The sequence below is a fragment of the Triticum aestivum genome, chromosome 4A (genome assembly GCF_018294505.1).
Source record: "Triticum aestivum cultivar Chinese Spring chromosome 4A, IWGSC CS RefSeq v2.1, whole genome shotgun sequence".
NCBI classification, from domain to species: Eukaryota; Viridiplantae; Streptophyta; class Magnoliopsida; order Poales; family Poaceae; genus Triticum; species Triticum aestivum.
The window spans coordinates 563705195-563731900 of NC_057803.1; the positions used below are offsets into that span (position 1 = coordinate 563705195).

The following is a 26706-nucleotide window of genomic DNA, read 5'->3' on the forward strand; positions in this document are numbered from 1 at the left end:
GGACGGTAGGTCTTATGGTGGAGTTGCTTACGAGGTGCGCCTGAAAAACCGTTGGTGCCAGTGTGAGAGGCCACAGAAGTATCATTGGCCTTGCTCGCATTTGATGACCGCAACACGGGCGAGAAACTTGCCCGTATCCGATGGCACAACGGTGCGGTTGCACGAGTTCACATTGGAACGAACAAGGTTGATGTGGGCGCCTCGGTTCATTCCTTTCCTTGATGCCTCACAGTGGCCTGAGTATGTTGGGCCAGACATTGTGCCAGATCCCGCACTCATGGTGCCTATGAGGGGAAGAAGAAGAAAGAAGAGATTCCGGAGTGACATGGATGATCTAGCTGGATACACCGGAATGAAGCAATTTGGTAGTGGTCATTTCATGGAGGCACCGGAGAACAACAATTGTGGAGAATGCAACGACACAGGACACAACGTTAGGACATGCAAGAAACCTAGAACCAACACGGGCACAAGTCAAATACGTGGACGGAGGACTAGCCTTGGAGGTGGCCGTGGCCGTGGAGGAAGGACTAGCCTTGGAGGGGGCCGTGGCCGTGGAGGAAGGACTGGCCTTGGAGGGGGTCGAGGCCATGGATCCGGTGGTTCTAGGACACGTCGGGTTGGTAGAGGAAGGCCTATCGGCGTGTTGCTCAATCCGGATGGTTGAAATAATGTGAATGGTACTACTTTTAATATGTTCATGTGTTGATATATTTGCCTCTTTACATGTCAATGTGTTCATATTTTGACTTAACATCTTTATTTGTTGTAGGCACGACTTCATCCGGTTCCATGACGAGGCCATTGTGTGCTAACCAAGAAGGCATGCCGCACAAGTGGAACGACGCATCTTTGGACAAGGTGAAGGAGAAAGATGTGAAGATTCCGCCATGTTGGTGTGAAGATGTTTGCAAGGTGAAGGAGTCCACCGACCGAAAGAAGTCATGGACGGAAGGAAGGAGATATTTTGCTTGCCCCAATTATGCTTACGATTGTGCGCTTCCAGCTAACGCCTATGACCTTCCACCGGTATGCTAGAGAACTAACATGTTACTCCAAAATGTGTGTTAACACTAACATCCGTTTTATATGCAGTCACCGCCTCCTCTATGCAAGTACTTCACCCGGATAGATCATGAAGTGCCAAAAGATGTCCAAAAGGACTAATATGAAGATTGTCTTAGGCGCCAGTGGCTGTTCGAAGAAAGGTTACAAAGAGGCTTGGAGGAAGAGCGTCGTCAGAAAGAGAGGATGGAGCGGAAGCAACGCGAGGAGGAGAGGGCACGCCAAACGAAGCTTGCTCGTGAAGAGGAGAGGGCAAGAAAGCTTGCAAAAGCTCGCAATGCACAAGAGGAGGATGCAACAAGTGACAAGAAGGGGAAATGGCCATGTATGACTCAGTAAAGCCTTCACTTCGGTGGACTCGTCATGTAATCGGATGAAGCCATGCCAAATTTATCATGAACTATTTAGTACTAAGGCAAGAAGTCATGTGTCGTGAACTTGTCGCGAATGAATTTGCCATTTGTATTGAATTTGGTGTGGAGATGTTTGCAAGGTGTCGTGAGAACTTCAGTTTGTCAGCATATTCTGTGATTTGTCATGATTCTTATTGAAAAACTGTTCTGTTGAGAAGAGGGATAGAACAGAGGATTGATTGCTCTGTTTCTAAGTTTTTAACCCTACCGCCACAGGACATGGTGGTAGGTTGCTGGACCCTACCACCAGAGCCCGTGGCGGTAGGGGGGGCAAACTTGCCGTGATGAAGAAAATAAACCACCTGGCGGTAGGATCAAACCCTACCGCCACAGCCTCTGGCGGTAGGTTGCAAGATCCTACCGCCAGGGACCATGGCGGTAGGGGGTAAACTTTCTGTGACGAGAAAAAAGAGGACCTTGGCGGTAGGGTGAGAAGCCTACCGCCATAGTTGTGGCGGTAGGGTCAACCCCACCGCCAGGGTGCTCGTTTTTCCCGTCACAAAAACCCCTATCGCCATGGCCCCTGGCGGTAGGATCCTGCAACCTACTGCCAGAGGCTGTGGCGGTAGGGTTTGAACCCTCTCCTCTCCCTCTCCAAAAGGACCAATATGAAGATTGTCTTAGAATACACTTCTATCAAATATTAGAATAATGATCATCTCGCAAGCATATACATAACTCAACTCAACATAGTTCATTACATCCACGAAGAACACATGTTCAAACTAATTAAAACATGACCCGGTTCGGATGACATCGGTTGAAACTAATAGCACAAGCTCAACGACACATCCTATCCTATATACTTAAGAAGTTCACCCCCACTATAGTATTTATCTTAACATGCAAGCTATCCACATTAGCATGTTGCCATGTCAGCAATTCTCTCACACCTCATGCGTGTTGGCCTCATTTTTTCCAGGGCACTGCTATGCGCCGGTGCGCCGGCGCAACGATTCAGCCGGTCAACCAATGACCGTACGATTTCTATGCGATACATTGACTGCTAGCCATCAGATGTGCTTCCTTGCTTCGTCCGTCTTCTTCATCCTCTTCCTGAAAATACTGCACGGCCGCACATCGAAGCGAGAGGAGGCTGCAGCGCCGTCGACCCCACCGTAATCTCCCGCAGGCGACCGAGTCCGAAGCACCGCTGCAGACCCCGAGCTCGCCGCTGCTCGCCGCCCTCACACAACCTACTCGTGCTCGAAAAAAATCGATCCATGGAGCTTGTAGCACGAATCATCGCCGGTTCCAACATGAAAAAGCCTCATCCACAGCATCGCAGCTGCAGCGGCGTCGTGGTCCTCGTCCCCGGGCAGCCGTTCGTCGCTGCAGCTGTGCTTTTGGAGTCGCCGCAGGTTGCAGCTCGCCATGAATGGACGTAGCAAAAAATATGGCCAGTCGGAGCAAAAATCTACGATGCTTGCAGCAAAATCATCGCTGTCGCCGTGAATGATCGCAGCTCCGCCGTGAATGGACGTAGCAAAATAATTCGTTGTACGTAGCAAAAATCCATGATGGTTGCAACAGAATCTTGTCGCCGCCTTCGCGTGGTCGCAACTCAGCCGTGGATGAATGTAGCAAAAAACCTTGCAGGTTGAAGCAAAAATATTAGTCGGTTCCAGCTAAAAGTAACACCGGTTGCAGCAAAAAGTCATTAATCAAGCTAAAAATCTCATTACAAAAACCTCCAAATGGTCATTTGAAGCAAAATACTTGCCGGTTCCAGCTAAATTTAACAGTGGTTGCAATAAAAATGCCACAACAACAAATTTCAAAGAAAAAAGATAGTAGCAAATAGACTAGGTGGTTCCAGCAAAATATAATGCCGGTTGAAGCGAAATTTATTGATGGTTCCAGTAAAAATCATCTTACGGGCTGCTAGATTGAAGCAAAAGAATTTGCCGGTTCCAGCAAAATTTACTGATGGTTTCAGCAAAAATCATCCTACGGGCTACTAGATTGAAAGCAAAAGGATTTGCTAGTTCCAGCAAAAATCATCCTACGGGCTACTAGATTGAAGCAAAAGGATTTGCCGATTCCAGGAAAATTTACTGATGGTTTCAGCAAAAATCTCATCGGCAGAAAACTCCAACAATCTATTTGTAGCAAATAAATTAGCTAGTTTCGGCAAAAAGAAACACTGGTTCTTGCAAAATCAAATCTCAGCAGCAAACAAAAGCGCCAGTGCCGATCGCAGTTGTCCCCGTCGTCCACCGTTGAAGCTTCCTGGTGCACAACGGGGAGGAGGGGAGGAGTATGGCCTTGCCTATGGACCCCTGCCATGGCTGAAGAAAAGGTTGGGGGCGGACGGCACCACAACAACGGAGGAGATAGGGGAACAGGGGGAGCAGTTTCCAATCTAAAGCTTGCAGCGGTGGTGGTGCAGCAGCCCTGCGGTGCGCTTGGACATGAGCAGAGCACAGCACCCCGGTGGAATATGAGAAGAAAAGACGAGAGAGATGGGAAGCAGCTAGCTCAGGCTAGAAGGAAAAAAAAACGAGTGCACAGGAAGCTACACGGTGTAGATAAGAAATGCCGAAAGCGGTGCGCGCGGAGCCCACAGTAGCATGACGTGGCACAAATCGGTGGCGTTAAATCGTGAGGGATCCAGTGACGCACGCGCAACCGGCGCATCGCTTCAGCCGGTCCGCCGGCACGCAACGATTCCCTTTTTTCCATCGAACCGTTTCCTTTCATAGCGCCTCTTCTGCATGCATCCTTGCTTGCTTCTCTACGGGCTCTCCGTTCACATTCCACCGCACGCGGCTGCATGGTTCACTCGCCAGCCACCACGTACGCGCGTAGCAGGAAAATAGAAGAACGCACATTGTATTCCATGCATTTCTTTCCATTGGATTTAAGCCATACAATTTTCAACTGGGCTCGCCCAATAGTTGGTACGCAGCCAGGATTAATAGGACAAAGAATTGGTCATTATATATGCTAGGCCACAACGAACTAACGCAGGCTACAACTCGCTTGGTCGTTCATGCTAACGCACGCTACAACTTAATTGGTCATTATGCTAGCCCATGTAATGCATTAGGTCTCTCACGCTTCATCATCTTCCCCTCTGCGAGTTAATCGCGGCCGCTCTCTATTCCGCTCGCTGCCGCTACAACCGGCACTCTTTCGATTCATCGCCATGAAACGGCAGTAATATTAATCACCCCTCATTACCTTGCAAATCTGAGTGGCCGCACCTTCGTCTCTTTTAAAAGACGTGGTCAACCACGCACATGCTGCTTGCATCCTATTCTCTCCGTCCGAAAATACTTGTCATCAAAATGGATAAAAAAAAGATGTATCTAGAACTAAAATACGTGTAGATACATCCCTTTTTATCCATTTTGATGACAAGTATTTCCGGATGGAGGGAGTACTATCTAGACGCTCTCTATGTTCATCGGCTCCCATTTTCCTATCCCGGAGTTTATGCTTTTCTAATCAATAGGCATGATTCCCCTGTGAACTCATTCTCGCTACAATTTCTTCAGCAGGATAGAGAAAGTATTATCTATTTCATTCGCAAAACGAACTTCTTCTTTTATTCCTATTGTTTGCCCTAATGTTTTGTTTTCTGTCATTGCAAGATTTGATCCGAAATTTGAGAGTTGTGGAATGGCGAGCAACTGGCATTTGATAAGGTGAGAGATCATGTCAGTTATTGTGAAGAGGTTGTGCGTTCAAAAATTCCGTCGTGCGGCTATTGATTTGGAAATTCTGGTAATTGTGCTTGCTTCGTTGCTTGTGTCAATATAACAATGACCTGCACATCCGATTATCTTATTAACATGGTTTGGGTGTGTGATCTCTTCATTGTTTGTTTCAGAGGATGTGGAGAGGAAGCAACAACGATGGCAAGAATAATTTCTAGGATTAATAGGACGATGGATCCCGTACAGTACTCATTTTTATGCTGCACACTTGATATTGCTATGGTAAATCACCATGACTCACTAATTCCTTTACACATTAGGCCATCGAGTATGATTCAGTATGATGTGAAGGCTTACATTTCACTCGGGAGAGGCTCTGAAGGAGATAATGGCAGGTCAGTTAATTTATTTCCTTTCATGAACCTATATAGTGATTTTACTAGAGATTTAGCGTTATTTTCTTTCAAGTTTTATGGTATCCACGTTGGACTGTAGGCTGAATTTCTTCTTCCAATATTCCAGTGTTAATGTGTCAAAGTGTTTCCTCTATCACTCGTGGCAGAATAGTTGGCATCCACATTTGAATACCATATCTACTGATATTTCTTTACAATTTCTTTTTTCCATTAGGCAAAATTAGCATACGCACGTATGGACTTGGTTATCTTGCTATAATTTTCTGCACCTTTTTGTAGGGATCCATGAGGGGAGATCAATGCCATGTTTGAGCTGCCTAATATGTGCAACAGATGCAAAACATGTCTTGATTTGCCACCATGTTGCAATTACAAGAGTAGTAACTGATTTAGTACTATGTTAATGCCACAATTCCACGTTTTGAACAGGACAAGGTGACACTGAACAGTACACACTCAAATGTAGATTAACTTCGGCCATCTCATGCAGTCATGCTTTGTATACACACACACACACGTAGTCTAATGAATAAGTACCAGGGCTTTGGAAAAAATAATTTACGTTATACGCTAAGGTTCTGGAGTGAACATTTCAAATGCCATGTACAGTTCAGAATAGCTAACGCTAGCAGCTGCAATAAGGTTATGTCACTTATCACCAAGGGGGCGATTAAATCCTAATCGTCAGGATCTATACCAGCACTTATTCATTGTCTTGCCTTGATCTATTTTATTTTGTACATCCTTCGGGTAATACAAGCTATCTGTTCCACAATGTGTTTATACTTTGTGAACATGATATCAAGTGATATGATTATGTAAATTAGCAATTATTATTTTATATAAAACATCTAACATCACTATTATTCAACCGTATAGTTTTACACTTATTTTCTTAACAATACATGCTACCAAATTCTCGCAGCAACGCACGGGGCATCATCTAGTTTTCTAAATAGGTAACATATTCTCATACTTATCAGACGTTCAATTTGATCGTCACGCGCTTGATTACGCTTCAGTTGAAAGTCGGTGGATCCTGCCCAATGCCCCAACACACCATTCGTTTCACGGAACCAAACCCATGCAGCACGGCGGGCGGGATTCTCTGACACGCCTTGTTTGATTGCCCGTCCTATGACCTGGCCGAGTTTCCTCAAGTCCATCTCAAGGAATTCTTCTTTGCTTGCAGTGAACGCAATCTCAATTGCCAAAGCGTGTCAACAAGCATATTCCCGGTCTTGCAGCTCATCAAGCATCCTCTCTTTCTCGTTCACAAGCTTTTGGAAAGCTTTTTTCTCCTTAGCATCAGAAGGTTCCTCGATAACATAATACTTGCTGAAATCCTTCATGGCTGCATTTGCCTCATCACAACTCTTCAACCATGCTTCACATTCCCTCTTCAAGCAACGGTGTCACTCCGACATGAGCTTCTCACACGCTATGTTCATAGTCATGGATCGAATGTCCATCCTACATGAATAAACGGGTTTAAGATGACATAGAACAAAACAGAAAATAAATTCAGTAGAGTACAACACTTGGTTAGTTCAGTTGGATGTGCGCATGTGGCTGTTGCTGCTGTGCATGTGTGTGTGGTATGCCCCTGCCGCTGTGTATCGATGTGTGCTTGCTGCCGCTGATCAGTGTGTGTGTGCGGTTGCTGCCGCGTTCTCTGTTAAAACCGTCATGCACTTCTTTTTCTTGTGCTAAACAATTCATGATCACCACACTACTGAATTCTTTCCTGAACAGAAGCCACATGAACTTAGTTTGAGCTCTTATGTTGTTAAATGAAGCATGCTTTTTAGTAAACTGAACAATAGTCCTGATTTCGTAACTTAACAGGAAATTTTTAGTTATGTTTGTATTGTTCCAATCAGTTTTTTTACACTGCTATGTAATCAGCACGCTTATATATCAAGTGATTATTGTTGGGGAACGTTGCAGAAAATTAAAATTTTTCCTACGGTTTCACCAAGATCCATCTATGAGTTCATCTAAGCAACGAGTCAAGGGAGAGAGTTTGCATCTACATACCACTTGTAGATCGCGTGCGGAAGCTTGCAAGGTGATGATGTAGTCGTACTCGACGTGATTCGAATCACCGATGACCAAGTGCTGAACGGACAGCACCTCCGCGTTCAACACACGTACGGGACGGGAGACGTCTCCTCCTTCTTGATCCAGCAAGGGGGAAGGAGAGGTTGAGGAAGACAGCTCCACCGGCAGCACGACGGCGTGGTGATGGTGGAGAGGCAGTACTCCGACAGGGCTTCGCCAAGCACACAACGGAGGAGGAGAGGTGTTGGGGAGGGGAGGGCTGCGCCTTGGAGGGTGGTGCGGCTGCCCTCCCCTCACCCCTCTATTTATAGGGGGAAGGGAGAAGGGGGCCGGCCCCCTAGAACCCATCTAGGGGGGGGGGGTGCGGCGGCCTAGGGGAGAGGGGAGAGGGTGGCTTGCCCCCCAAGCCAAGGGGGCGCCCCCTCTAGGGTTCCCCCCTCAACCCTAGGCGCATGGGCCCAAGGGAGGGGGTGCGGCAAGCCCACAAGGGGCTGGCTCCCTGCCCCACGCAGCCCATGTGGCCCCCCGGGAGGGGTGGCCCCTCCCGGTGGACCCCCGGAACCCTTCCGGTGGCCCCGGTACAATACCGGTATGACCCCGAAACTTCCCGGTGTCCGTTTGACAACTTCCCATATATAAATCTTTACCTCCGGACCCTTCCGGATCTCCTCGTGACGTCCAGGATCCCAACCGGGACTCTGAACAACATTCGGTAGTCACATACTAGTCTTCCTAATAACCCTAGCGTCACCGAACCTTAAGTGTGTAGACCCTACGGGTTCGGGAGACATGCAGACATGACCGAGACGCTCTCAGTCAATAACCAACAGCGGGATCTGGATACCCATGATGGCTCCCACATGCTCCTCGATGTTGTCATCGGATGAACCACGATGTCGAGGATTCGATCAAACCCTATATGCAATTCCCTTTGTCAATCGGTACGTTACTTGCCCGAGACTCGATCGTCGGTATCCCAATACCTTGTTCAGTCTCGTTACCGGCAAGTCACTTTACTCGTACCATAATGCATGATCCCGTGTCCAACACCTTGGTCACATTGAGCTCATTATGATGATGCATTACCGAGTGGGCCCAGAGATACCTCTCCGTCATACGGAGTGACAAATCCCAGTCTCGATCCGTGTCAACCCAACAGATACTTTCGGAGATACCTGTAATGCACCTTTATAGTCACCCAGTTACGTTGTGACGTTTGATACACCCAAGGCACTCTTACGGTATCCGGGAGTTACACGATCTCATGGTCGAAGGAAGAGATACTTGACACTGGCAAAGCTCTAGCAAAACGAACTACACGATCTTTTATGCTATGCTTAGGATTGGGTCTTGTCCATCACATCATTCTCCTAATGATGTGATCCCGTTATCAACGACATCCAATGTCCATAGTCAGGAAACCATGACTATCTGTTGATCACAACGAGCTAGTCAACTAGAGGCTCACCAGGGACATATTGTGGTCTAAGTATTCACACGTGTATTACGATTTCCGGATAATACAGTTATAGCATGAATAAAAGACATTTATCATGAACATTGAAATATAATAATACTTTTATTATTGCCTCTAGGGCATATTTCCAACAGTCTCCCACTTGCACTAGAGTCACCAATCTAGTTACATTGTGATGAATCGAACACCCATAGAGTTCTGGTGTTGATCATGTTTTGCACGCGAGAGAGGTTTAGTCAGCGGATCCGCGACATTCAGATCCGTGTGCACTTTGCAAATCTCTATGTCTCCATCTTGAACATTTTCACGGATGGAGTTGAAACGACGCTTGATGTGCCTGGTCTTCTTGTGAAACCTGGGCTCCTTGGCGAGGGCAATAGCTCCAGTGTTGTCACAGAAGAGTTTGATCGGCCCCGACGCATTGGGTATGACTCCTAGGTCGGTGATGAACTCCTTCACCCAAATCGCTTCATGCGCTGCCTCCGAGGCTGTCATGTACTCCGCTTCACACGTAGATCCCGCCACGACGCTCTGCTTGCAGCTGCACCAGCTTACTGCTCCACCATTCAACATATACACGTATCCGGTTTGTGACTTAGAGTCATCCAGATCTGAGTCGAAGCTAGCGTCGACGTAACCCTTTACGACGAGCTCTTCGTCTCTTCCATAAACGAGAAACATGTCCTTCGTCCTTTTCAGGTACTTCAGGATATTCTTGACCGCTGTCCAGTGTTCCTTACCGGGATTACTTTGGTATCTTGCTACCAAACTTACGGCAAGGTTTACATCGGGTCTGGTACACAGCATGGCATACATAATAGATCCTATGGCTGAAGCATAGGGGATGACACTCATCTCTTCTTTATCTTTTGCCGTGGTCGGTGACTGAGCCGAGCTCAATCTCACACCTTGTAACATAGGCAAGAACCCCTTCTTGGACTGATCCATTTTGAACCTCTTCAAAATCTTATCAAGGTATGTGCTTTGTGAAAGACCTATGAGGCGTCTCGATCTATCTCTATAGATCTTGATGCCTAATATATAAGCAGCTTCTCCAAGGTCCTTCATTGAAAAACACTTATTCAAGTAGGCCTTAATGCTGTCCAGAAATTCTATATTATTTCCCATCAAGAGTATGTCATCTACATATAATATGAGAAATGCTACAGAGCTCCCACTCACTTTCTTGTAAACGCAGGCTTCTCCATAAGTCTGCATAAACCCAAACGCTTTGATCATCTCATCAAAGCGAATGTTCCAACTCCGAGATGCTTGCACCAGTCCATAAATGGATCGCTGGAGCTTGCATACTTTGTTAGCGTTCCGAGGATCGACAAAACCTTCCGGCTGCATCATATACAGTTCTTCCTTAAGATGCCCGTTAAGGAATGCCGTTTTGACGTCCATTTGCCATATCTCATAATCATAGTATGCGGCAATTGCTAACATGATTCGGACGGACTTCAGCTTCGCTACGGGAGAGAAAGTCTCGTCGTAGTCAATCCCTTGAACTTGTCGATAACCCTTAGCGACAAGTCGAGCCTTATAGATTGTAACATTACCATCCGCGTCCGTCTTCTTCTTAAAGATCCATTTGTTTTCTATCGCTCGCCGATCATCGGGCAAGTCTGTCAAAGTCCATACTTTGTTTTCATACATGGATTCTATCTCGGATTTCATGGCTTCAAGCCATTTGTTGGAATCCGGGCCCGCCATCGCTTCTTCATAGTTCGAAGGTTCATTGTTGTCTAACAACATGATTTCCAGGACAGGGTTGCCGTACCACTCTGGTGCGGAACGTGTCCTAGTGGACCTACGAAGTTCAGCAGTAACTTGATCCGAAGTACCTTGATCATCATCATTGTTTTCCTCTTCAGTTGGTGTGGGCATCACAGGAACGGTTTCCTGCGCTGCGCCACTTTCCCGCTCAAGAGGTAGTACTTCATCGAGTTCTACTTTCCTCCCACTTACTTCTTTCGAGAGAAACTCTTTTTCCAGAAAGCATCCGTTCTTGGCAACAAAGATCTTGCCTTCGGATCTTAAGTAGAAGGTATACCCGACAGTTTCCTTAGGGTATCCTATGAATACGCATTTTTCCGACTTGGGTTCGAGCTTTTCAGGTTGAAGTTTCTTGACATAAGCATCGCATCCCCAAACTTTTAGAAACGACAGCTTAGGTTTCTTTCCAAACCATAATTCATACGGTGTCGTCTCAACGGATTTAGACGGTGCCCTATTTAAGTGAATGTAGCTGTCTCTAGAGCGTATCCCCAAAATGATAGCGGTAAATCGGTAAGAGACATCATAGACCGCACCATATCCAATAGGGTGCGATTACGATGTTCGGACACACCGTTTCGCTGAGGTGTTCCAGGCGGCGTGAGCTGTGAAACGATTCCACATTTCCTTAAGTGTGTACCAAATTCGTGACTTAAGTATTCTCCTCCACGATCTGATCGTAAGAATTTTATCTTTCGGTCACGTTGATTCTCTACCTCATTCTGAAATTCCTTGAACTTTTCAAAGGTCTCAGACTTGTGTTTCATTAAGTAGACATACCCATATCTACTCAAGTCATCTGTGAGAGTGAGAACATAACGATATCCTCCGCGAGCCTCAACGCTCATTGGACCGCACACATCGGTATGTATGATTTCCAATAAGTTGGTTGCTCGCTCCATTGTTCCGGAGAACGGAGTCTTGGTCATTTTGCCCAAAAGGCATGGTTCGCACGTGTCAAACGATTCATAATCAAGAGACTCTAAAAGTCCATCGGCATGGAGCTTCTTCATGCGCTTGACACCAATGTGACCAAGGCGGCAGTGCCACAAGTATGTGGGACTATCGTTATCAACTTTAAATCTTTTGGCATCTACACTATGAACATGTGTAATATTACGCTCGAGATTCATTAAGAATAAACCATTGACCATCGGAGCATGACCATAAAACATATCTCTCATATAAATCGAACAACCATTATTCTCAGACTTAAATGAGTAGCCATCTCGTATTAAACGAGATCCAGATACAATGTTCATGCTCAAACTTGGCACTAAATAACAATTATTAAGGTTCAAAACTAATCCCGTAGGTAAATGTAGAGGCAGCGTGCCGACGGCGATCACATCGACTCTGGAACCATTCCCGACGCGCATCGTCACCTCGTCCTTCGCCAGTCTCCGTTTATTCCGCAGCTCCTGCTGTGAGTTACAAATATGAGCAACGGCACCGGTATCAAATACCCAGGAGTTACTACGAGTACTGGTAAGGTACACATCAATCACATGTATATCAAATATACCTTTGGTGTTGCCGGCCTTCTTATCCGCTAAGTATTTGGGGCAGTTCCGCTTCCAGTGACCCTTCCCCTTGCAATAAAAGCACTCAGTCTCAGGCTTGGGTCCATTCTTTGACTTCTTCCCGGTAACTGGCTTACCAGGCGCGGCAACATCTTTGCCGTCCTTCTTGAAGTTCTTCTTACCCTTGCCCTTCTTGAACTTAGTGGTCTTATTGACCATCAACACTTGATGTTCTTTCTTGATTTCAGCCTCTGCTGACTTCAGCATCGAGAACACTTCAGGAATGGTCTTTTCCATCCCCTGCATGTTGTAGTTCATCACAAAGCTCTTGTAGCTTGGTGGGAGCGACTGGAGGATTCTGTCAATGACCGCCTCATCTGGGAGGTTAATGTTCAGCTGGGTCATACGGTTGTGCAACCCAGACATCTTCAGGATGTGCTCACTGACAGAACTGTTTTCCTCCATCTTACAACTGTAGAACTTGTCGGAGACATCATATCTCTCGACCCGGGCATGAGCTTGAAAAACTAGTTTCAGCTCTTCGAACATCTCATATGCTCCGTGGTGCTCAAAACGCTTTTGGAGCCCCGGTTCTAAGCTGTAAAGCATGCCGCACTGAACGAGGGAGTAATCATCAGCACGAGACTGCCAAGCATTCATAATGTCTTGGTTCTCTGGGACGGGAGCGTCACCTAGCGGTCCTTCTAGGACATATTGTTTCCTGGCAGCTATGAGGATGATCCTCAGGTTCCGGACCCAGTCCGTATAGTTGCTGCCATCATCTTTCAGCTTGGTTTTCTCTAGGAACGCGTTGAAGTTCATGTTGACATTAGCGTTGGCCATTGATCTACAAGACATATTTGCAAAGGTTTTAGACTAAGTTCATGATAATAAAGTTCTAATCAAATTATGAACTCCCACTTAGATTAGACATCCCTCTAGTCATCTAAGTGTTACACGATCCGAGTCGACTAGCCCGTGTCCGATCATCACGTGAGACGGACTAGTCATCGTCGGTGAACATTCTCATGTTGATCGTATCTTCCATACGACTCGTGTTCGACCTTTCGGTCTCCGTGTTCCGAGGCCATGTCTGCACATGCTAGGCTCGTCAAGTTAACCCTAAGTGTTTTCGCTGTGTAAAACTGTCTTACACCCGTTGTATGTGAACGTAAGAATCCATCACACCCGATCATCACGTGGTGCTTAGAAGCGACGAACTGTAGCAACGGTGCACAGTTAGGGGAGAACACTTCTTGAAATTTTGTAAGGGATCATCTTATTTACTACCGTCGTCCTAAGTAAACAAGATGCATAAACATAATAAACATCACATGCAATTATATAGTTGTGACATGATATGGCCAATATCATATAGCTCCATTGATCTTCATCTTCGGGGCTCCATGATCATCTTGTCACCGGCTTGACACCATGATCTCCATCATCGTGTCTTCATGAAGTTGTCACGCCAACGACTACTTCTACTTCTATGACTAACGTTTAGCAATAAAGTAAAGTAGTTTACATGGCGTTATTCAATGACACGCAGGTCATACAAAAAATAAAGACAACTCCTATGGCTCCTGCCGGTTGTCATACTCATCGACATGCAAGTCGTGAATCCTATTACAAAGAACATGATCTCATACATCACAATTCATCATTCATCACAACTTCTGGCCATATCACATCACATGATCAATCGCTGCAAAAACAAGTTAGACGTCCTCTAATTGTTGTTGCATCTTTTACGTGGCTGCAATTGGGTTCTAGCAAGAACGTTTTCTTACCTACGAATCACCACAACGTGATTTTGTCAACTTCTATTTACCCTTCATAAGGGCCCTGTTCATCGATTCCGCTCCAACTAAAGTGGGAGAGACAGACACCCGCCAGCCACCTTATGCAACTAGTGCATGTCAGTCGGTGGAACCGGTCTCACGTAAGCGTACGTGTAAGGTTGGTCCGGGCCGCTTCATCCCACAATACCGTTGAGCAAGAAAAGACTAGTAGAGGCAAGTAAGATGACAAAATCCACGCCCACAACAAAATTGTGTTCTACTCGTGCAAAGAGAACTACGCATAGACCTAGCTCATGATGCCACTGTTGGGGAACGTTGCAGAAAATTAAAATTTTTCCTACGGTTTCACCAAGATCCATCTATGAGTTCATCTAAGCAACGAGTCAAGGGAGAGAGTTTGCATCTACATACCACTTGTAGATCGCGTGCGGAAGCTTGCAAGGTGATGATGTAGTCGTACTCGACGTGATTCGAATCACCGATGACCAAGTGCTGAACGGACAGCACCTCCGCGTTCAACACACGTACGGGACGGGAGACGTCTCCTCCTTCTTGATCCAGCAAGGGGGAAGGAGAGGTTGAGGAAGACAGCTCCACCGGCAGCACGACGGCGTGGTGATGGTGGAGAGGCAGTACTCCGACAGGGCTTCGCCAAGCACACAACGGAGGAGGAGAGGTGTTGGGGAGGGGAGGGCTGCGCCTTGGAGGGTGGTGCGGCTGCCCTCCCCTCACCCCTCTATTTATAGGGGGAAGGGAGAAGGGGGCCGGCCCCCTAGAACCCATCTAGGGGGGGGGGGTGCGGCGGCCTAGGGGAGAGGGGAGAGGGTGGCTTGCCCCCCAAGCCAAGGGGGGCGCCCCCTCTAGGGTTCCCCCCTCAACCCTAGGCGCATGGGCCCAAGGGAGGGGGTGCGGCCAGCCCACCAGGGGCTGGCTCCCTGCCCCACGCAGCCCATGTGGCCCCCGGGAGGGGTGGCCCCTCCCGGTGGACCCCCGGAACCCTTCCGGTGGCCCCGGTACAATACCGGTATGACCCCGAAACTTCCCGGTGTCCGTTTGACAACTTCCCATATATAAATCTTTACCTCCGGACCCTTCCGGATCTCCTCGTGACGTCCAGGATCCCATCCGGGACTCCGAACAACATTCGGTAGTCACATACTAGTCTTCCTAATAACCCTAGCGTCACCGAACCTTAAGTGTGTAGACCCTACGGGTTCGGGAGACATGCAGACATGACCGAGACGCTCTCAGTCAATAACCAACAGCGGGATCTGGATACCCATGATGGCTCCCACATGCTCCTCGATGTTGTCATCGGATGAACCACGATGTCGAGGATTCGATCAAACCCTGTATGCAATTCCCTTTGTCAATCGGTACGTTACTTGCCCGAGACTCGATCGTCGGTATCCCAATACCTTGTTCAGTCTCGTTACCGGCAAGTCACTTTACTCGTACCGTAATGCATGATCCCGTGTCCAACACCTTGGTCACATTGAGCTCATTATGATGATGCATTACCGAGTGGGCCCAGAGATACCTCTCCGTCATACGGAGTGACAAATCCCAGTCTCGATCCGTGTCAACCCAACAGATACTTTCGGAGATACCTGTAATGCACCTTTATAGTCACCCAGTTACGTTGTGACGTTTGATACACCCAAGGCACTCTTACGGTATCCGGGAGTTACACGATCTCATGGTCGAAGGAAGAGATACTTGACACTGGCAAAGCTCTAGCAAAACGAACTACACGATCTTTTATGCTATGCTTAGGATTGGGTCTTGTCCATCACATCATTCTCCTAATGATGTGATCCCGTTATCAACGACATCCAATGTCCATAGTCAGGAAACCATGACTATCTGTTGATCACAACGAGCTAGTCAACTAGAGGCTCACCAGGGACATATTGTGGTCTAAGTATTCACACGTGTATTATGATTTTCGGATAATACAGTTATAGCATGAATAAAAGACATTTATCATGAACATTGAAATATAATAATACTTTTATTATTGCCTCTAGGGCATATTTCCAACAATTATAGCATCTTGATTATTTCTGTCATGACTATTTCCTTTTTCAGATTGCTGGTCCATGGTCTTCCTGCAGGAAATTTTTAGTTCTGTTTGTATTGTTCCAATCATTTTTTTACACTGCTATGTAATCAGCACACTTATATGTCAAGTGATTATAGCATCTTGATTATTTCTGTCATGACTATTTCCTTTCTCAGATTGCTGGTCCATGGTCTTCCTGCAGGAAATTTTCAGTTCTGTTTGTATTGTTACAATCATTTTTCTTACACTGCTATGTAATCAGCACGCTTATATATCAAGTGATTATAGCATCTTGATTATTTCTGTCATGACTATTTCCTTTCTCAGATTGCTGGTCCATGGTCTTCCTGCAGATTTCAATGCTGACTTGAATCTTGTTAGGAGTTGATCAAGATAATCCGCTGTGTTGCGATGCAATCACTAATTAATTTGAGAGAGAACGGTGTGAAATCAGAAGAAACGAGATGTGACCATTAAGTTTGAGAGATTGCAAGAGAATGTGATATGTGGTGCTCTACATGCACCAATAATGCATTCACTTTTCACGCTTCTATGGTTGGCTCAGATGTGGTTATCGAAGAAGGAAAAGTTCTTGAGAAGGACTCTAATTGCTATGGACCACAAGACTTCAGATGTCACTCCCTATTGTATATTGCCGTACATTGGACTTGCTATCCTATAAGAGGGAGATTGGGATCATTGTTCATCTAGAGGAGTCAATGCCAAATCAGAATACTGGGATGTTAATGATTGTAGGTGATGTTTTTCTCTTCCATGCCTCAATTGTCTTTAGTATATGTCCATATAAAGAAAATTGCAGTGTTCCAACTATTGAATCAAAATTGTTAAATTAATTGTTTTTATTTATATTATAGTTTGAGCTGAGGGCTTCCTACAATTTTTACTACTACTAATTTCCACTTCTACTAGATTCATTTGTCACATGAGTTTTTAGAGCAGGGTACTTGGTAAATGATTTAGATCACTTTTCTATCTGAGAGTTGATTTTTTCGTTAGATGGATTGACAAGTATTCCCTCTGTAAACTAATATAAGAGCGTTTAGATCACTAAAGTAGTGATCTAAACGCTAGTGATCTAAACGCTCTTATATTAGTTTACGGAGAGAGTACCAAAGTTTGATGCCAAGCAGAACTAAAACCTGCCCATGGATTACCTTCAGTCCCTCAATCCAATCAACAACATTGGGCAGAGAGCCCGAGGGACAACCAGCGACCAGCGAGCGCGCGAGTGGCGCAAGAGGCAACAGGGAGCCGGTGGAGACTGAGTGGTGAGCGGCGATGGCAATCTCGAGCGATTGGCACCAGCAGCAAGCGGACGGGGCGAGTAGGTGCCACGATTGCATCACAATTGGTATCTTTCCTGATACGTACATGAGCCGGTGAATGAGCAACACCCAGGTGGCCCGTTCTCACAATGCAGGCAAGTGACCAACTTCTTAGGTTGATCTCTCCACCAAGTGGGCCCAACGGCCCATCGGGCCCTGATCTATTCGCGCCCTGATCAGGGGCGCCCAACCCTTTTATGGTTGGTGGGCCCCTGTGACCTGCGATATATAGAGGTGGGGGCCAGGGCACACGGTACGAGGTTCACCATGCGTCAGTCTCCCCATCGAAATCCCCTTCTGATCTAGGGCAATCGCAGTGCTCACGGGAAGCACCACTGCCACCTCTCCATCTCGATCTCTCTGCCATCACCGGCCCCTACTTCACCATGGCCGGCGCTGGATCGAGCTCATCCGCACCCAAAGAAGGTAGGTTCACCGAAAAGATCTAGCCTACACGATCCAAGTGGGTCTATCAATGGTATCAGGCCATCTTGGTTAGATGATTTTCGGTAAAAAGATAAAACAGAGAAAGAAAAAGAGATCCCCTCCCCAAGAACCCTAATCAGAGGGCAAAGGAAAGTTCACCGGCAGAGGGCCTCGGGCCTCACCGGCAAAGTGCGCCGCCACTTCGGCCGCGCCATTCCTCTCGATCCCCACACGCATCGGCAAGCCGAGGTGCGGGGAAGAAGAACACAACCTCCCAAGGGGGCAAAAGGGCACCACCACTGCACCGCTTGACGGCGGCGCGCTCTCGCACACACCGGCAAGGGGGGCAGAGGGGGCACCGCTGCTTCACGTTGTCTTCGTCCTTGGTGACACAGAGAGGAGGCGGTGGTGGTTGGAGAGGGGTGAAACAAGAAAGGGAAAAGGGAGTCCGCTCGCGCGGCGCAGTGGTGGGCGGCCGGCGCAGCTGTGCCTCGCCCCTACTCCACAGAGAACGGCATCCACGTTTCGGCCTCACAGGGGAGCAGAGGAGGGCTCTGCCCGCGCCTCTCTCTCTTGCATGGAAAGAGAACGGGGAAGGGAGAGAGATAGGCACGGCGCCGCACGGTGGCAGCCGTCGCCGGAGACCAGGGCCGGCGGCCGGGCCGGCGCAGCCGCCCTGACGGGAGAGCTGCGGGGACAGGACAGAGGCAAGCGGCGCGATGGGAGACGAGGGGGAAAGAATCGGGCGAACCGATTAGGTTTTCGTCTCGAACGAAGCGTTGGGCAGGTTTTGTTCGGGCGCAAAGCCCGCTTGACCGTCCGATCAAAACCGACGCCGCCGATTGAAACCCTAGGGCAGAAGCGGGCTAGCTGGGGCAGTGGGCCGAAAGTGGAGGCCGGGCGCAGTCGCCGCTGGGCCGTGGCCAGCTGCCGCGGGCGCGCTGGGTCCAGGCTGGCTAGGGGGCACGCTGGGCCGAGGCCGCAGCCGCACGCCGTTCCTGCTGCAGTTATTGTTCCTTTTAATAGTTTCTGTCCAGTTTTTTGGGCAGTTTTCTAATAGATTTTCTATGAAATTTTTTCCAACGAAAATTTTTGCTTAGAGATATGAAAAGTTAACAGAAAAGTTCTGAAAATGAAAATAGATAATTTTTAGAAAAAGAAATGTTCATGAATTTTTATAAAAAAAATAATAAAGTTCATGAATTTTTTAAGGAAAAGTTTCTGTAAAGAATTAAAAGTTCATGAATATTTTTCCGCTGCGTAAATAACTAATGCTCTTTTACACAGAAAATAAAAGTTTATACAGTATTAAGTTTGTAAGAGCATGTTAAAGTGATTATTAAAATGAATATGATTATGTTATTTTTTATGACCAACGTTGTTTAATAACATGATCATGTTTTATTATTGAAATTTAAAGGTGCATTTATTTCTAATATTTTGCCCAATGGTAATATAGATTTAATTGCATACACAATTATATGTTTAATTTGACCAATGTTAGATTAATGCATATGATTGTTATATTGATGTCACTTAAATTGTGATTTCAGGAGGCTTTCACTTGATGAGTTGCCTAAAAGAAGTTCCGACACTCAGAGGTGACAACCACACCGAGTGGAGGAAGAAAGTTGAACTGGCATTTGTTTGTGCTGATCTGGACTGGGTTCTGGATGAACCACAGCCGGTCAGACCTACAGAACCAGTAAGAGAGACAACTGATGATGATGCTGCATGGGCTAAAAAGAGGGGGGAATTATGCTCCTTTGGAGATGTCCTACATCATAGACAACCAAAAGTGGGTCAATGCAAATAAAAAATGCATGGCCTTTATAAAGAATACAATTGAGAGCACCATTGTGAGCTCCATTGCAGAGTGCTCTTCCGCAGGGGAGTTGCTGACAAAGATAAAGAGCCAGTTCACTGGCTCTTCAAAGATATATGCCACCCAGGTGTTAAAACAACTTGTGACAGAACAATACACAGGTGGTGGAATAAGGGAGCACATCCTCAGAATGAGGAATATGGCAGCAGAGCTAAAGCCCATGGATGAGGATCTGGAGATCAAACCAAAGCTTCTGGTCCACCTGGTCATGGCTTCACTGCCAAAGGAGTTTAAAACTTTTGTTGTGAACTATAATATGTCACCTAGAACATGGGATATTGAAAAGACAATTGCAATGTGTGTCCAAGAAGAGGACAGACTAAAAGCCTCACATGGTGGTACACTCAACTATGTGAAGGATCACAAGAAAAAGAACTACAATCAAAACAACAAAAGTTCTCCTTCAAAGCCATAAGGAAAAGCTCCCTATCAGCATTAGCGTCAGCAACAGTCTTTCCCAATGGACAAAGACACTTGTCTCCACTGTAAGCAGACCGGGCATTACAAGAAAGACTGCCCTGTTTGGCTGAAGTCCTTAATGGCAAAGCAAGGTAACTACATTGTTTCCTTAGTTAATGAATCCTTGTACACACAGTTTTCGAAAAGATCACGGGAAGCACCACTGCCACCTCTCCATCTCGATCTCTCTACCATCACCGGCCCCTACTTCACCATGGCCGGCGTTGGATCGAGCTCATCCGCACCCAAAGAAGATAGGTTCACCGGAAAGATCTAGCCTACATGATCCAAGTGGGTCTATCACAACTATCCCTAAATCTTTGCTCTCTTTTAATAGCCTGTTCATCTACTAAATTGGTAGTATAGATGACCATCTATCTGCTCATGACCAGATCATGCAACTATAGGCAGCAAGGGACCATCTTCAGCAGTTCTAGTTATGTTCTCTATACAACTAGTGGTTGGGGTGCGCCCGTGGCGCGCCGCCTGAGCGGAAGCTCGGCGGTGCCAGATGGGATAGCGCCCCTTTCACTTTCCTGTTTGGGCCATGCATGACACACGTTTATGCAATGGTTTCTTACAACGCAAAAAGTTGACACCGAGGAAAATGAATCTTAAGAGACCTACGACAACTATTAAAAAACAAGATTAGAGCAGCTGAGTTGTGTCCTTTCATAACTAATCCGAGCAGATCTTTCACAGGGTAAAACGAAGATGAATAATCTAAAAGCTAGCACAAGTTACCCGGGAAGTATGCAAGGCACGGCTGCCCCTAAACTCGTTGCCCTCAGCCAGGCCTTGCCTGAACCCGCTGCTTCGCTCCACCTCCACTCTGAGCAGTCGTTGCAGCCAAGCAAGCGTGGCTCCTCCTCCGCTGTCGCAAACGCCCAACCCTCTCTCCAAGGCCACCGCCCCCTGCTTCCTCCTCACACTCTAGGGCGTGAGTTGGGAGCTCCTCTCCCATAGCAATACACACCCTGACTAATCTGTAGATAACAAAACAATACTCCATAGCAGTGCACATAATCTATGTGTAAATCATCAAGTTTACGGCATTAGTGTGAACCCACCTAGTTTTCAACTCGCCAAGCAGTCATCACAATTCTTGCAGGCATAATGATGAGCAAAGACAGAAAGGAATCCAAGCAGACAATGAATCCTGTGACAATTAGCTGCAGGATTGATCACAATCAAATATCTCCCTGTTATTGCAGAACATGCTACATCTAGAGTTACTAAACTGAATCATTTAGCTATCTTTTGAATGCGGTAATCGAATTCATCCTTTTGAAGGTTCAAAGGAATTGTCTAATACATTATTTTTGTTAATTTATTAAGTACTCCCATAATCATACCACTTGTATCTATCCTTATCTTAACAAGGATACGAATTTAATCATATTCATTTCAGTTAAAATATGTGGTGATAACATGGTTCCAGAAATATTACAGTAACTGATGCATATTGGATTTGTCTCAAGCAATGCTGGCAAACTATTCCAAATAGTTTAGAATGGCCTGAAATTTGAAATAATTAGAATGACCCTAAAATTACAAAAAAAATATCAAATATATAGGGTACAAAGAAGGGAACATATTTGCAAGTGAGATATGAAGTATCTAAATGGTGAATTGTTATGATGCTCGATTTCTACAGTATCACATAGTTGAAAAGAGGTGTAAACGCATACATTGAACTAATTTAGTGTGCAATAGGAAATCTGACTAAAAGTGGTTTTCATCTATGGCCACTACAAAACAACAATTGTTAGGAGCTGGACAGTTAAAAAGAAATGCAAATCCACATGCTGGTAATGGTATCTTTTAAAGGTTTTCATAAAAAATAAATGAACAGAGTACCTTAGCGGTTTTAATTATTTGGTTCGACTTTCTGACCTACTATTTCCACCCATTTGTATGCTGGTTATGATATCTTTTAAAAGTTTCCATACAAAAATGAGCAAAGTACCTCACTGGTTTTAATTATTTGGTTCGACTTTCTAAGTTACTATTTCCACCCATTTGTATCGTCTTGCACAAGTCGTTTGATGAGCTTATGGAGAATCAGTGCATCCTTATTTTCTTACTTAGAAAATGCAGGTTATGATATGATTATCTTCAGGTTTTCTAACAATCTTTTATATGTTCCAACTAAAACCATGGTGCCAGTCTCATGATCCTCCAAATTTGGCCGGGCGCAAAATCAGCGAACTTATAATCAACACTAATGAAACAACATCACAACATGAAAGAGATGTGCAAAAAACTAAAATACTATGTGCTGAAATCTAAACGAACAGAAATCTATACCTCTAAGCATTTTGTTGTTCTCCTTGATGTACTTGTCCTGTCCCAGTCCAGCGACTCGTCCTTCTCCAGTTTCTTCACAACACCATTTGCCTTCCGTTGAGGTAAAGCTTATGAAATGTCAGATGGTCCATTTCAGATGATATTGACAAACTACGACATGTTAATTCCATATAAGAAAATGCTACTGGTTGTAGGAACCAAATTGCAGTACCAAACTCTCACCTAGATTCGAGATCATTAGATGAGATAAATCACAAGAAGAGAAATTTATAACACAGCATCAACAAAATTTTGTAGCAACAGAGCCTACACCTGTATATCATGAAAACAGAAGCAAATCACCTCAGGCCATCTTCTAATAGGTACCTGCAGACCCATCACTCCTCACTGTCTTCTTCTTGATTTTATAGCTGACCCTGCTCACCAAATAGCGGCCATACCTTTGATTTTAGTATCTTATCAAATTATTGCAAAGTACTAACGATCTATACCAGATACAGAACCAGTCTATTTATGAACATATAGAAGTAGACGGTTACCTGATTTGTCCCTCAAGATCACCGGGGAGGGACGGCGACAAGAAAGTCTTCAATGATGCCTAAATATATTAACACAACAACAGTTCAATTTCTGTAAGTGAAACAACGAAAGAGCTCAGTGTGTAAGCCTAATTAATCTAGTCACAATATGTAACCAGAAGTCGTTATCTACACAAAATAGAGAGGCACACTTTCTTCAGGTTCAATTTTCATAAATTAGTTCTTAGTAATTATATAATGCCACGAATTTAACTGAAGTAAAACCAAGCATGTATGTGCTCGGACTATCATAAGTGCCATTAAAAACCAAAGTGTACAATGCTCCAGGTTTGCTAGGGAGACAGGCACAAGGGACAAAGGACGTGCACCTGAAACATGTTGGAGTTTGCTTCAGTCTCCCTCTCAAGGACCAACCTAGAAACATATTCTGCAAACCTCTGTGGCTCCTCCATGTCAAGCTTTCCACCTATATTTGACAAGCACCTAAAAAGATGGAATTGACATTAGCCATAAATCATAAATTCTAGGCAAAGAAAAGAGAACTATGGATAAGCCAGTGTTGTCACATTCAGTTTGACAGTACACATAACCTTTAAAATCATCAGGGAATAAGTAACAGAATATGGCTACCTTCGAGAAACTGGAAGAAAAGAATTGTACTCTTGAATATAACAACACAACAGAACTTCAGTTAGAGATAATAATGCCCAAACAAGCACACCTTTCGACATACCATTTCATACACCATCATTAACATTTCCCTTTAAGAAATCCAATGCCTTCAAGGATAAAAGGAGTCATCATATACATACATGATAGATAGTACATTAAACTATGCTACCAATGAAGTATGAACTGCAAGCAGATCTCTGCAAAATAAATGACCAATGAATCGTCAGAAACAACCTCTGAATATAGGCAACAAGAAAAGAAATCTCACTTGTATATTTTCGGTTTCAACACATGCACCATGGCAATCTTTGGTAAAGTAGGAAAAATGCTCATAATTATGTATTAATCATAGTTTAGGGTATGTAAGTTAAATTTTGCTGGGCAATTATTTGTATGGCTCCATTGAGCAATGACTAATTTTGATATCCCCAACATGAATCCCTAGAAACAGGATATAGATACTTCTTGCTGGAACAAAAATGAATCAAAGGATTGCTCTATATTTAGGAAGCAATGTTGCATGTTTGTGTGCACACAACATAACAAAAGTCTGAAATCTCTCAAAACAGCAGCGTGTAGCACCCAAAACAGATTTGATAGTTTCCCAACCAACAAGATAAATCAAAACCAGTCTAGAGCACCGGCAGGGAGAGGGGCAGAGGCACAACTTTGTGTAGGAAGTAGTCGAGGTCAAGATCACGACGATGTCCTCATCAAGCTCATCGGCTTGCGCTTGGGTCCTGTCCACCCAATCAGTAGAGGTGAGGGTCAAAGCTCGAGAGAAGTAGAGAGGAGGAGGGAGGGAGGGATGAACTCACCGGTGCAAAGAAGGCATGGCCCAATGCACCGCGTGCACCTCATGGCCATCGGGCGTGGGAGGACCGTCCATGAGGCGGACTGAAAATTCTGAGATTCTAAAAGGTTCCGCATCAAAAACTAATCGTACAGACTGAAAATTAATATAGTTTCACTGCTTGGTGCTGAAATAACAACGGCAAATTAAGAAACTCGCATGCCTTTTCTGTGTAGAACAGCACCAACTGCAAAAAGAAAATAAATCCAGAGAAACAGAAGAAGCTACTAGCCTGAGTTAATTTGTCCACGCCGGACACCACCGGTAGCTGTGCTCCTTCACCAGCAAAGTAAAAATTAGATAAGGGTCCAATTAACATTTCACGGCCAAATAAAATAATCAGATATGTGGATCATACCTCCCCATGGTAGCTAGGGAGACCTTACTATTGAGAAACATCATGGCACGAAGGCGTCTCCAGTTTCTACATTAGTAGGGAATGGAGTACTACCCACTGCATGGCAATCAATTGGCAGAACACTGATGTACGGATTTATCAACTTTACTCTCAAGACATGAAGCGACTATAATACAACTACTTGTTGCCGATTAGAATCCAAAGTTCAGGTATCAGGCAGTAGTAAGCTAAGATGAACATCTAGGAAGAAAAAAAAGGTCTCTCCACAAAGTAGGCACATCAAAGTAATTCATGAAGCAAATCATGCAAAACATATTAAGGTGTAGTAGTAAGACGCCAGAGACGTTCCTGATTCAGAGAGGATGTGCCTAGGGATATATAGAGAGAAGACATAAGAAGGGAGTGAGGGCATCCGCCAACGCCACTGTTCCTCGTTGTTGCTATGCCTGTGCCGATCTGGTGGCCGCACGCCCAGGCCTGCTCCGCCACCGCTCAACCAGACAAGCCCCGCTTGGGAGGAAGTGACAGAGCTCGAGCAGCAGCACGCGGAGGACAAAACCCTAGCAGCGGGGGAGGGTTGCTCGCCAATGCTAGTTGCCCCAAGCTGAGACAAGCCGTCGGATGCTGCCTGAGCCTCACCGGCGACGAAGGGACGCCGCACCTGAAACCCTAGCCACGGCTGACGGTCGGGAGCGAGCGTGGAAGGCTTGTAGCGACGGATTTGGATGGATGGAGGAAGGAGCGGCGCGAGGGGAAGTCGTTGGTGTGTCACCCGCCGTCGGGACTCGCCGGAATCGGCTGGCGTGGGTGGCGGCAGCGGCGAGGGGTCGTGGGGGAGAGAGAGCTCACGAGAGAGGAGACGAGGGGAGGCTTGCGTGTGAGCGATGAAAAGAGCAGGGATCGATGGGCATCACATTTAACTTTTTTTTTCCTTCGGCACAGTAGAATCGATGTGGCATAGCCCAGAGGACGCTCTTTACGCGGCTGTTATTGGGTTGTACTAGGGGTTGGGGCGCCACCTTGTGGCACCTTCTGAAAGAAAGCTGCGGCGGTGTCAGGTTGGTTGTCGCCCATTGAGTTACTTTTTTGCAATCTTGGTAACACATGAAAATGGCATGATATAAAAAGTTGCATTATAAATTTTGGAAGAGCTAAATAAATGACACTCAAATACAATAAGATTAGGGCATCTCCAATGTGGATCAGTAAACGGATACCACCAACACGTTCGTGGACATCCGTTGAGTTTTGGTCGTTCAATGCAATTTACAAAAGAAAAGACAGGACACCGATCATTAACAAAAACTAAAAACCAAAGAAAAAATAGGACACCGATCAAGGTCGATGACCCCCGCGCCGGATCCACCAGCCTCGTCATTGTTTGCATCGTCATCGTGCTGCTTCTGTGCCTCATCATCCTCAGCCTCAATCTCCTTGAAGAGTCACTCCCACTGCGCGAACATAAGTTGGTCGCTGCATGTGACGAAGATGGTGCAGGGATGGAGGCGGCCCTCGGAGCAAATCCATCACAACCCTTTGCGGATGCAGGGGAAACTGATTGACCTCCCAGCTTGTCGCTTGCCAAC

At 45.8% G+C, this 26706-nt stretch overlaps 2 long non-coding RNA genes across 3 annotated transcripts; one reads left to right on the top strand and one right to left on the bottom strand.

The window, feature by feature from the left end:
- Positions 1–5106: 5106 nt before the first annotated feature.
- LOC123082315 (uncharacterized) lies at positions 5107–6068 on the top strand. The gene is made up of 4 exons (XR_006439007.1): positions 5107–5210; positions 5317–5383; positions 5464–5538; positions 5839–6068. It is a non-coding gene; the product is annotated as an uncharacterized lncRNA (long non-coding RNA).
- Positions 6069–21023: 14955 nt separating this feature from the next.
- On the bottom strand, positions 21024–25981 carry LOC123086978 (uncharacterized). Of its 2 annotated transcripts, XR_006441185.1 has the most exons (9): positions 25121–25981; positions 24728–25038; positions 23971–24649; positions 23606–23720; positions 23238–23296; positions 23041–23114; positions 22699–22788; positions 21459–21560; positions 21024–21374 (listed from the first exon to the last, which is right to left on the bottom strand). It is a non-coding gene; the product is annotated as an uncharacterized lncRNA (long non-coding RNA). The 2 variants fall into 2 exon arrangements; XR_006441184.1 differs by having other exon boundaries at positions 24728–25981.
- Positions 25982–26706: the final 725 nt, after the last annotated feature.